Source organism: Lissotriton helveticus, chromosome 3_2 (genome assembly GCF_964261635.1).
Source record: "Lissotriton helveticus chromosome 3_2, aLisHel1.1, whole genome shotgun sequence".
NCBI classification, from domain to species: Eukaryota; Metazoa; Chordata; class Amphibia; order Caudata; family Salamandridae; genus Lissotriton; species Lissotriton helveticus.
In genome coordinates, this window is record NC_136062.1 from 313236196 (window position 1) to 313249349 (window position 13154).

The following is a 13154-nucleotide window of genomic DNA, read 5'->3' on the forward strand; positions in this document are numbered from 1 at the left end:
TCAGACGATCTAGCCTCCTCCCAGGAGGAGGATGAATCAGAGAAAACAGTAGAAACATCGCAGCATATAAGTCAAGACACGATAGCCTATGTAGGTAAGGGTAGATCCTTTGATAAAACGTTACGCCCAGAAAGCAAGCGACTGTTTCACTCTGCTATGTCAAATCCGAAAACGCCTGAACATCTATTTCAGGCTGCCGATAAAGTACTACAACATCGGATGGGGTACCACGTACTCAATTCTATGGATGAACAAGAATTAGCCAGGTCAGCAGTGCAATGGGCTGACAATTCTAGTATGTATAATGATGACACAGTAGCACAAACCTTTTTGAATCTGTCCCCAGACGAACAGCGACTGGCTGGTATACATGATACAACACCTTCTTTTATTGTATAAATGCCAACGTTCTGATCCAGGTCCCTTATCTGATGTACTAATAGAACTACTCATGAATAAATGGAGAGGTCTAGGTACCGATCTAATTAAAGTAATTCTAGAACAGCGACACAGATATAGTGCTTTCTTGAACCCACAGTTTGTTTCAGCCCCACCCCCAGAAAGGAAAATGTTTTACTTCGACCGACAGAATCCCTTACGAGAAGTACATCCAGTCCAGAATGCCGATGACACCCTTAGACGTGTTTTCGTGTACACACCGTTATCTAAAATGGAATTATTAGAAATGAAGAAAATAGTGCCTAGTCATGATAAAGATCCAACAGGTTTTCACCGTGAAATAAAAGACATGTTACTTATGGGAGACTATACCTATCCCGACATTATGAAAATATTGAAAGTATTACTGCCTGCCGGTATTTACGAGAAACTCAAAGAAAAAGACTGGGAGGTAGGAGAGCAAAAGATTGATTGGGCTGCATTAGAGAATGAAGAAACGGCTCGAACCCCAGGTCTAGGGCTTGGGGACAAAACTAAAGCATTACCAGGATTGTTAGTACAGGTTCTGCCAAGATTATTGTCTACTAAAAAGGAAGACTGGGGTGCAATCTCAGCCTGCAAACAGAAACCCGATGAAGACACTAGTGATTTTTATTCTAGGTTTGAGAAATGTTTTATTATTAATAGTGGCCTGAAACCGAGTAGCGAGTCATACCCACATCTTTTTGTAATGAAACTAGTTGAGAATTCCTTGCCTCAAGTTAAGAATCGTGTATTAAAAGTCGAGAGCACATGGCAAGCAAACACGCCTTCCCAGATGTTACAAATGTTACAGTACCACCAGAACAGAGTTAGGGAAGAACATGATCATGAACAAAGACGTATGAAAGACACAAAAATGAAAATGTTAGTTGCTCAGTCAGTTTCAGCTGACAGTCAGAAAAACGGCATGACACAGTCCAATAAGTCAGCAGTTCCCGTTAAAGGGACTTGCAACTACTGCAAACAGCCAGGCCATTATATAAATGAATGCACTGTTTTAAAATACAATATAGCAACAGGCAAAACTAAGGAGAGACCGCGTCCTCCTAGACAGGATCAGGTCCACCAACACGCACCCCAGAATGTACAGCCTATGCCTGCTCCACAACAGACAGTACAGACCGTAGCAGTACCCCAGCCACAGCCAATTGCCTCAACACAACATGCAACTCAGCAGATGTACCAGTATGCACAAACTGACTATCCCGAGTATCAGCGATACACATGAAACAGCCTAGAGAGGGAAGTTGGCTTGCCTCTCATTGAGATTCCTGTAGATCAAGAGGGTCCTTATGTACATAGCCAGGTATTAGGGAAAGATAGAAAGTTTTTGATTGATACAGGGGCAAGCAGAACAACGATAAGTCACGACGAGGTTCCAGGGGCACCCCTCTCAGGCTCACAGAATGTTTCCCTTGGTTTTTCAGGAAAACCTATTATTAATGAAGTATCAAAACCAGTTCCTCTAGCAGTTGGTCCGTTATCACAAACTACAGACTTATTGCTTACGAAATCATGTCCAGAAAACTTGTTAGGTATCAAGACACTGAAGGCTCTAGGAGCAGTCATATGTTGTTCTCCGGAAGGAGTTAGATTATTTTTACGTGACTTTAAAGGTCACTATGTGTTGAGAGATATTGATCCCAGGTTACAGAATGTTCCTGCACAGTTATGGGCACAAAGCCCAACTGATGTAGGTTGTATGCACATTACACCATATCGAGTTACACTCAAGCCAGGAGTTGTCTTACCCCGAATTCGCCAATACAAGTTACCACCAGATGCTGTAGTGGCTTTACTGAAAATCATTGACGAGCTCATTGCCCAAGGAGTGGTTGTAGAGACCGACTCCAATATCTGCAATTCCCCTATCATTCCGATTCTTAAACGCACTGATCCAAGCGCACCACCAGTTTATCGATTAGTGATCGATTTGCGCGAATTGAATAAATGCATTGTGCCACAGTATCCTGTGGTCCCAGACATATCGTCTTTATTGACTGCAATTGATTCTGAAGCCACGTTCTTTACTGTAATTGATCTGAAGAACGCCTTCTTTAGTGTCCCCATTGATCCGGACAGCCAATACCTTTTCGGATTCTGTTTAAATGGTCGAAGTTTTAAATTCGCACGCGCACCTCAAGGATTCACAGAAAGCCCCAGCATCTATAGCCAAGCATTGAAAAGACAGCTTGACAGTATCCACATGCCTGACAACACTACCCTACTCCAGTACGTCGATGATCTGTTGATCACCGCTCGAAGTGAACACGAATGTGAACATGCCTCACTGACAGTCTTACATTCTCTGGCTGACAAGGGACACAAGGTGTCCCCTTCGAAGTTGCAATTCTGTGTTCAGCAAGTGGTTTACCTTGGGCACTTGCTGTCCAAATGGGGGAGACAGCTAACACCCGACCGTATCCAGTTAATTGTAAATATGTCACAGCCCAGAACACAAAAGGAGGTGCGAGCCTTTATAGGCCTCACTTCTTATTGCAGACAATGGATCCCTCAGTATGCATTCCTAGCCAAGCCACTTATACAGTTGACAACACAGGAGGCAGCGTCATCGACTGTCCTCCCTTGGACTCAGGAACATACACAGGCTTTTGACGAATTAAAGAAAGCTTTATGTCAAGCACCAGTCTTAGCGACACCAAGTTACAGCAAACCTTTTACACTTTTTGTCACAGAACGTGAAGGTACTGCATTATCAGTCCTCACTCAAGACCAAGCAGGGTCACACAAACCGTGTGCCTATTTCTCCAGCACATTAGATCCAGTAGCCCAGGCTTTGCCTGCGTGCCTGAAATCAGTAGCAGCAACAGCTCTAGCAATCAGACAAAGTGATTCTATAGTGTTAGGACACCAATTGACAGTACAAGTTCCACATTCCGTGGAAGTTCTTTTAAACCGTACACAAACTCAACACTTGACTATAGCACGACTAACAGGTTATGAATTGACATTATTTCAGCCACACATAGAAATCAGACGCTGTAACACATTGAATCCAGCTACACTTTTGCCATTAAATATGACAGACCCTTTGGCACATGACTGTGTCGAAGTCATTACCATCATGACGAAACCCAGACAAGACTTGACAGATACCGCATTACCAGATCCAGACCTGACACTTTATGTGGATGGTTCATGTATGAGAACAAGCACAGGAGAGTTAGTGGCTGCGTATGCAGTAACAACAGAAACTGATGTCATAGAAACACATCGTATTGACACCCTATCAGCCCAAGCGGCAGAGCTCATTGCTCTGACCCAAGCTTGTACTCTAGCTAAGAACAAGAAAGTTAACATATACACAGATTCCCGTTATGCATTCGGAGTTGTACACGACTTCGGAGTCCTCTGGCAAGAACGAGGTTTTTTAACTTCACACGGTGCCAAGATCCAGCACGGTCCCCTCATTCAAGCTCTGTTAGAAGCAATACATTTGCCTACAGCAATAGCCATCATGAAGTGTAAAGCACATATTAAAGTCACTGACAACATTTCCCAGGGCAACGACCTGGCAGACCGAACAGCCAAGCGCACAGCACAGACTCACACACCTGACTTGACAAAGACAATAGTCCCGACGCCAACTCATTGCATGACAGTTAGGGATCCCGCCCTAGATGTAATCGACATACAGACACATGCTACACCAGACGAAATCAGGAAATGGACTGAACTGGGAGGGATCCAGACAGAACAGGGATGGATGACGAAGGGAAAGGCCATATGGTTTCTCCCCGACTCTATGGTTCAGGTCATTATTACCACAGCACATAGTCCTGCACATTTAGGAGAGAAAGCCATGTTAGACAGTATTCAAAACCTTTGGTTCAATAAACATTTACGAGCAGCAGCAAAGCAGAAAGTGCGTACTTGCATGATCTGTTGTCAGTTCAACCCAGGTAAAGGCATTCCCGTAGAGCAAGGTGGATTTCACCCTCCCGATCACCCTTTTGAAGTCCTCCAGATGGATTATATCCAGATGGAACGTTGTCGAGGATTTAAATATGTCCTCGTAGTTGTCTGTGCACTTTCCCGTTGGACAGAAGCATATCCAGTCCCAGATTACACTGCTCCGACCACTGCCAAGCAGCTGGTACGTGAATTTTTCCCACGGTACGGTTTGCCCCGTGTCGTGTACTCAGATAACGGTCAGCCATTCTCGTCCGAGTTAATGAAACAGGTATCACTCCTGCTCGGCTATCAATGGAAGTTTCACTGTGTCCGACATCCCGAGGCAGCAGGTCTCGTGGAACGTCACAATCAGACTCTGAAAATTCGTCTCGCCAAGATTTGCAAAGAAAAGGGCGTAGACTGGATAGTTGCATTACCCGTTGCCCTCTTCTACATGAGGATGGTAGCGCATTCGAGAACAGGGCTATCCCCGTATGAGGTGGTCTTTGGCAGGCCACCGAATATGTGGGGGACTCCTCTGCCTAGAAAAATCACAGATGTTGACTGTAATATGCTGACAGATTACCTTGCCTCCTTGATGTCTGCACTACAATCATGTCGTTCACAGGTTGCTGCAGCCTTTCCCGACAACACCGATGTAAAGCCACATGGGATTATTCCGGGGAATCATGTCCTCGTCAGGAACTTTGATCGGAGGAGTCCGCTGGAGCCCCGTTGGCAGGAGCCGAAACTTGTCCTGCTAACCACGAGGACTGCAATCAAGGTCGAGGGCCGCAAAGGGTGGCTCCACTCCAGCCACGTCAAGATATTTCATGGACTGCTTCCAGTTACAGACTCTCAGCCCTCCCCCTCTAAGGACTGCCCAGATTTCAGTGACTCTAAACTTCCCCTGATAGAGAAAACTCCGTCCGAGGAGTATAAATCCAAACTGAGGTCTAGCAAGTCAGACAGTTTAATTGTTTAAGTCCTCCCCTAGGTGAATCGGTTAGACCTGATTCTGACATGTTCCCGCTAGACCCCGATAGAGAGAGAGATAGACAGAAACAGCTCAAGAAACGTGAATATTGTGAATCTCTCCGCAGTCACTGCATAGTGACATTGTTGATTATGTTTTTTCTGAGTCTTATGATTATTGCTGCAAGTATACTGTTAAACTTGTATTACCCTATTTTCAAGCATACACATTCTTCTTCAAATGTCACTACCGAGCACACTTTCAGTGAATTACCCCCGCATGAATTGTCATACAGACTTGCGCTGCGCAACAATACATTCATTAGTATGTTACAACATTCCCATCAGGCCAGCAATGCTACCAATTGTTGGATATGTGGCCGACTCCCCCCCTATCAGAGATACAAGGGAGTTCTGCCCCTCTTTCCATACCCGTTCACACACAATGGTTCCTGTGGTGCATGGTTTAGTTTAATAAATTCCTTAGATTCTGATTCCGTAGTTTACCAAGGCAATTGGGTATGGGGAAATCTGAACACTGTTCTGCACAAAGTATGTTTCCCTGACAAGGAGGGTCTTCCCAAAAGGACAGGGACCGATCTAGAAAACGAAGTATATGGATTAGGTAATTTTACACTTAACCTCATGATTCTGAATGTCGAGTCCGAAACCAAGTCAGACTTACCCTCTATGTCAGTATTACCTGTTAAAGGTGAATTATGTGTCAGAAAGAATGGTTCAGTACACCTAGGTCATAGCGAATGTACCACTGTAGTCAAATTCAGTGATAAAGGCAAGTCTACATTCAAAGCTTCCCGTCATTCCTATTTTGTTTGTGGCCATACAGCATACATACGTTTACCCCTAGATTGGGATGGTACTTGTTACATTGCATTCCTTCTGCCACCTGTTTTTCTAGCCCCACCTGACTATCATAGGAACTCCCACCTAGTACATACTAGACACAAGAGAGAACTCCCGATTGTCGATTATACTGAAACTACATGGGAGCAATATACAGATTTCAATAAAGGTTTCTTTCCCTACTTAGGTACTGTCTCGAATAGTAAACTGATACGTAGATTGACCAGAACCCTTGAAGCAGTAGTGAATGAAACTACTTCCGCCCTAGGCAATTTAACAGAGGAACAGTCTGCTATGAGACTTGTTGTCCTTCAAAATCGTCTTGTTCTTGACGTCATCTTGGCCGATAGGGGCGGAGCTTGTAGAGTCATCGGATCGAGTTGCTGTATTTTCATTCCACAAAACGCACCTTCAGTATATAAAGCCATTACCCGTCTTCACCAAATTGCTAGTCAGATACACCAGAATCCAGGCACCTGGACTTGGTCCGGTTGGTTCTGGAGCGTGTTATCCACCTGGGGATGGAAAGTCCTATCCTTCCTAGGGATAGCCCTTCTCATAGTATTCAGTTGTTGCCTATGTCTACAATGTGGGCCGACGATATGCGGTTTGTGCGCCACATCATGTATTCCCCATTCAAGTTCAAGTTCAAATTCCCGTCAGAAAAAGGAAGAGCAAATGATGTTAGATGAACACATAGATGGATTAATGAAGATTGATATATCATGAAGGGTCCGTAGGGGACAAGGAGGGAATGAGGTAATATGAATTTTTATGCTCAATTGTGTCCCCTACTATGTACCCCAACGGCTCCATGTATGTGCTTAAAGTGCATGTAAGTTCCCTCCATAACCCGCTATGAAGACGCAAATACATTTGCGTCCAACATTAACATGTCCTCTTTCTGATCCGCCATGAATGGATCAATAATTCAGTTCCTAAGTGTGCCGGGCCACCGTCTTTACATGGTACACATTCATGTTTTCATGGCTCTGGCGAAGGCCCTGATTTCTGCCATCGAGCCTTTTCCTGACTTCTGCCTCTAAAAACTGCAGCAAGGACCTGCATCTGCATCCCTGAACTTTGACTTACTCCCTGCGCGGCAAGTGGTGCCTGGCTCTGTCTGACTGCCTGCCAAAACTGTATTCAGCCTTCAAGTTATCTGCTCCGCTCCTCGAAAATACATTCCTGTCTAGTAGTTTAGGTAAACATTCCCCCAGCTGCAGAGTAAAGGGCCCGGTTTTTCTGTCTCCATGTACGTAATTCATAGCTCCTGTTGCCATGGTAGGCCCATGACCCTCGCATTACACGTAGACACACATACACGCATTAGCAGTCAGTATAGAATAGCCTCTGCCCGAGAGACCTTTTCTTTTAAGATAATACAGTTCTCCAAACACAAGATACCAGATATGATTTAGGAACAAGTTGATCTGACCCACCAGACTTCTGTCTCTAATCCTAGCGTTAAATGTCAAGTCCCCTTCACCCTCCAGTTCCACGTCAGTCACACGTCATGCTGCTGCGTGCGCATCTCTGCCATATATTTCTGCTGACACTGCAGGATTCTTCTAGGGATCCACCCACTTGCGTCACTTCTATGATTGAAATGCTGAAATATTTCTTCTTCTATGTGACGTTTCTGGCACCCACCTCCGTGTTCACCCTTGTGCATGCCTTCTGATTACATATTGTTACGCACATGTTTCTTATCTTGTTTTCTTTCAGCCGTTACGCCTTCTGAACCCATCACCACTGTAATGATATTATATATACTGTGTGCTGTTAATAAATCATTGTACATGTCCATGATTCCCTTCCTGAACCCTCGTGGTGATGGATCATGCTACCTGGTTCGAACCAATTCCATTTTATGGAATAAAACCCCTTAAAACTCAGACGCCACGGACTCTGTGTCTCTTATTTTGATTGAGCTATTTTAATGAACTTTACCGCATAGAAATTAGATACCAGGTAATTTAATTTACCACACCCTTTCTCCCCCGCTCTGTAAATTCAAGTGCTACTTAAACAAGCATTTGCAATGCAATAGGTCTTGCATTTACGAGAGTTTGAGCTATTGGCATCGTAGATGACAATGCCTTTTATTTATGCATTTTAAAACAGATAAATAAAAGGCATTGCCATTTACAATGCCAATAGCTTAAACTCTCGTAAATGTGAGACCTATTGCATTGCAAATGCATGTGAGCTATAAAGAACTTTAAAAAGCGTTAGATGAGGAGAGTCCTGCCTGCAACAGCAGGCACGACAAAGCTATTTCAGAAAATAGTGCTCGGAGGCTGTAAGTAAAGCCTACCCAGTAACAAACACATGTAACGGGGAGTGTCGCCATGGGAAGTTACAAAATGAGACAAGGCGGAGGGAGCTAGTAAGCCTATTGACCAATGAACAGCCACAGCTTACTGTGGACAGTGACACAAGCCGATGACAAATATGTGCAGAGAATGGCAGAGCTTCAAGTTCCTAACTTAATACAGCATGCCTCGCAGAGCTGTGCATGCGCTGCCCAGGCTCGACCTAAAAATCTGCCTCCATCAAAACACTCCAACCCTCTTTCAATGTAGAAAACACCTTAAGACGCACTTCTTCACAGACACTCCATCACAATGCCATAGACAATCCCCTTTCCTGCTCTCAATGAAGTAGCCTCCTTCCCACCATAGATTAAGTGTTATGTTTATATTTTTTTCTGCCTCTGTTTCAGTTGGTTCTATATAAATAGCACACATACATATATATATTTGTAATGGGCCCTCTCCGTAGAGCACTCAGTTTCCCCCTCCACTGAAAGTCAAAGGATTGAGATGGGGGTTGCGGGGGGCTTTGTTATCCCACTGGTATGTCTTGAGTATCTATATTCAAAATGAATGTTTGCCAGAAGAAACGCTTCAGGACCACCTCACTAAATCTAACTAAGCCTCTCACACTTATCCAGTAAAAGACTTCACACAACTTTGCCACTGCTTCGAGAGGAATCACTATCAACGGAAGGCCTCTTCTCAGCCGCACAACTGCCGCGAGCCTTCGCCGTGAGCCTTTACGGAGGACTAGTGCGCATAGGAGTCCCAGAAGTGCGCTGTGTAGTTTAAAAGTCCTCTCGTCAGTTCACCGCCAGGACCATAATAAAATGGGAGAAAGATTCTATTTTTGTCCACTGTGGCCCCCGCAGGAGGCGTCAGACTCCCAGTAATGTCTTTCTTCCGTCTTAGATGCGAAACGGAGGACAACAGCAATGGAAAATATTCACTATAAACACCGCGTATGCGAAAGCTCAACGTGTACGGCTACTCGCCTCAGAAAGGACACACATTAAATTACACAAAAAGTGAGTAAGTGTGTAACAGCCACCATGGCAGGAGTTGCGTTTAACCCACTAACATATGAGAATTCAGGACTCAAATCAAATCAAATCAAAAAATACTTTATTCGGTAGTTCATTTGATAAGAACACCATAAAAGTTCATGAAATATAGTTTACAAGGTTAATTATATAATAAAATCACAATTTTAGGATACTAAAAAACAATTTAAAAAAGAATTGGTTTAAAAAGACAACTCAGTTAAAAAACAGCAAAATGTGACATACAATTTATCATTCGTCTGAGAACCTGAGGATTTGCACGCCTTCTTAATGTCGCTCATGGTCAAGACAGTTCATAGGTTGCGATGGTGTTGAATACAAAGTTGCTTTGGCGTATTTTTCATTTTCTAAATATTGGAGTGCCAAGAATGCAGGGCGGCATTGACGAAGCCCCCAAGATTTTAAAATGGGGAGTAACCAACGTCTACGGGGTTCCACAAAGAATTTGCAAAATAAAATAGTGTGTATGGTTGATTGTGTAGATACCAAATCACACGGACAACATGACCGTGTTGACACCCAGTCATTTTGGATTGGAAAGGAGACTAACAAATGAAACATGTCAAGCCTTAAACGAGTTAACAGCATTTTTTCGTATTGGGTTAGACTAAAAGACAAATAGGGTTCCGATGCAAAGACAGTCTGCACTAGTATGGCTTGTTGTACAGATTGTTTGTGGATCTCTGTTACTAAACGTAGCTGTCTCAGATGTGCGAGACATTCCTTTTTTAGGTCCACCTTAGAAATTTCATTTATCCTAGAAGGATAGTCAAAGTATTTTTTATAACCCAAGTCCACTAGTGTTGCTTTGACAAAGGCTAACCATTTGATTTTTTTACATTGGTCAAGGCTCAGAGTGTCTTTAATAATGGATCTCGTGAGATGGCATTGATCAGTGACCCATATTCTACGCCACAACATTACTGGCTGTAGTTTTATAATGTCTGTTATATAGTCTAATCCCAGTTCTGTATGACATGCATATGTGGAGGTACTCCTTGGGACCGCGAGTAGGTATCTTAAAAAGGAATTTTCAATCTTTTGAATAACATCCACATTTACAAAACCCCATAGTCCCGCCCCATATATTGCCGTAGATATGCATTTTGCACGTTGGCCCAGCCTTTGTGAGAATGCTTTTAGTGAGACAATTGCCTTCAGAAAGGTAAGTTTCCTGGCATTGACTGCTGGGTTCCACTTGAACTTCTCATCTATTACTACTCCCAAGTATGGGTAGGTTGTTGTTCTATCTAGTGGTTCACCTTTTACAAACAACCTTCGATGTTTCCCAATCCCCTTCCCGGCCTGCATGGTATAAGTTTTCTTAACATTTAATTTTAGGTTCAGAGTGGCCATAAAAGCACAATATCTGTCTAATGCACACTGGAGCTCATTTGCGGTTCTTGCTAAAATAACGGCATCGTCGGCATATAGCAATGCAGGTATTTGCCGACGAGCTATTGTAGGTAGATCTTTACTACCTCGAAGCATCGCTGCCTCCAAGCCGTTAGTATAGACAGTGAATAGAAAGGGGGCCAGCACACAACCCTGTCTGACCCCCTTTTCTACCCTGAAGCTTCCAGTAAGTTCCCCTTTGACCCCAAATCTTACCCTACCTGTGGTTCCTGTATACATTTCACGGAGGAAATCAACAATCGCGGGGTCAACACCCATTTTCAGCACTATGTTCCATAATGCTGAATGTGCGACACAATCAAACGCCGCTGATAAGTCGACGTAGACCATGTAAAGTGTGGACCCCTTAGCCTCCATGTATTTATCCGCAAGGAGGGAGAGATTAAGTGCTTGGTCCACTGTTCCTAGGCCTTCACGAAAGCCATATTGTATGTCTGATATTACTCCTTGGTCGGTTGCCCACTCCTGGAGACGATTGAGAAGGATCCGCCCTGCCATCTTCCCAAGCGAGTCCAGAAGGTAGATAGGCCTGTAACAGGACGGGGTATTTCGATCCCCTTTCTTGTAGATCGGGACCAATATTGATGACTTCCAGGAATCTAATAGCCCTACCTTTAGTGTGGCATTTAGAACATTGGTCAATATGGGGTACCAGAGGTCCGGTAGATGTTTAAAAACATCGGCTGGAACCCCATCTGGACATGGGGCTTTACCGGTTTTTGAGTTTTTTAATGCCAGTTGGACCTCTTCATGGGAAAATTGTAAGTTTATTGGGTATGTAACCTGTGTTAGGGAGACTGGGTGATCAATATCTACCGAGGTGTCTTTACTAAAAACTTTCGAAAAATGGGTTACCCATTCATCTTCGCTTATAGCGACGTCGATGGAGGGTGATTCATTTTTATTTGTTAAAAACGGTGATCTTATTATGTGCCAGAACATTGCGTTATCCTTCAACTCTGTGCTTTTGCTGAGGCGATTCCATAAATCGACTTTTAGTTCTTGTTTTCTTAACCTCATCACGACAGCATACTCTTTCCTTAATCTACCAACCTCAGTTCTATCCCTCTTATCCCTGTTCAAGGCCTCTTTTAGTCTTATGTGTGCCTTTGTGCATGCCGAATTGAACCAACTGCTATTTTGGTTTATTTCGGACTTTTGCATACAGGTCCTAGTTAACTCTTTATGTATATTTTTTAAGACGACATTGAAACTGTTTATGACCTCCTTTGGTTGTAAATTAAGGTCAAGACAGTTAGTAATTTCGGCACAGCAATGATTGACTATTTTATTAGTTGTAGCTTCCTTGTCAATTTCCCCCCATTTTAATGTATAACCGTTCAACGAGCCTACTGCAAGTTCTTGTTGGCCTAAAACGGCCATAATATTGGTAGGTTTGTGTGATCTATTTTCCACGAAGGATGCAATAATTGGAAAATGATCACTCAATGGGTTTTTTGCTACTTCAAACAGTTCAATATCTATCCCATTGAGGGGAGAAATTAGTATATAGTCTATCAGACTTATTAGTCCTCTTCCATTAAAAGTTGGCAAAAAGGGAGTAGGAGGATTTTTTTTTTCATTTAAGAAACCTAACTCTAGTTCAGCCATGACCTCGTTCATTTTCTCTCCTTCGATGGAATGTGTAAAATGGGTTATACCGATGCCCTCCTCATCGGTGATGCCACATTTGTTATTATTACTATTCCTGCATAGATGGAGATAAAAGTCTCCCCCCCAAATTATTGTGCATGAGTTTTTTGCATATTTTGTGGTTTGTTCTTGTAGAGCTGTTGCAATCTCAGTGAGGGTAGTTAGCAAATTAATTTGCGGCAGGTTATTATAGAAATTTACTAGTATGTACACTTTTTGTTTACTCCTTTTTAGAATTATGAGTTGGAAGTTATCTTTTATTATTATGGGAACAATGTCCTTCATTTGTATGGTATTTAGAATATAGGTGGCGAGTCCACCGCTGTTTGTGCCCGAGGGAGATTTCCTTGCAGGGGACCAAAATGTTTTAAAGCCCACTATGTGTATGGGCGTAATGGCCCAAGTCTCCTGGAGACAAATAATAGCACTTAAGTTAAGTTGCATCAGAAAATTAGGATTGCTATGTTTGTTTGCTAATCCAGCGATATTCCAAAATGTAAAATGT

At 43.2% G+C, this 13154-nt stretch overlaps 1 long non-coding RNA gene across 12 annotated transcripts in view; it reads right to left on the reverse strand.

The window, feature by feature from the left end:
* The window catches only part of LOC144826311 (uncharacterized), a 1506634-nt gene that overhangs the window by 586108 nt on the left and 907372 nt on the right, over positions 1-13154 (reverse strand). The gene's annotated exons all lie outside the window — the stretch shown is intronic.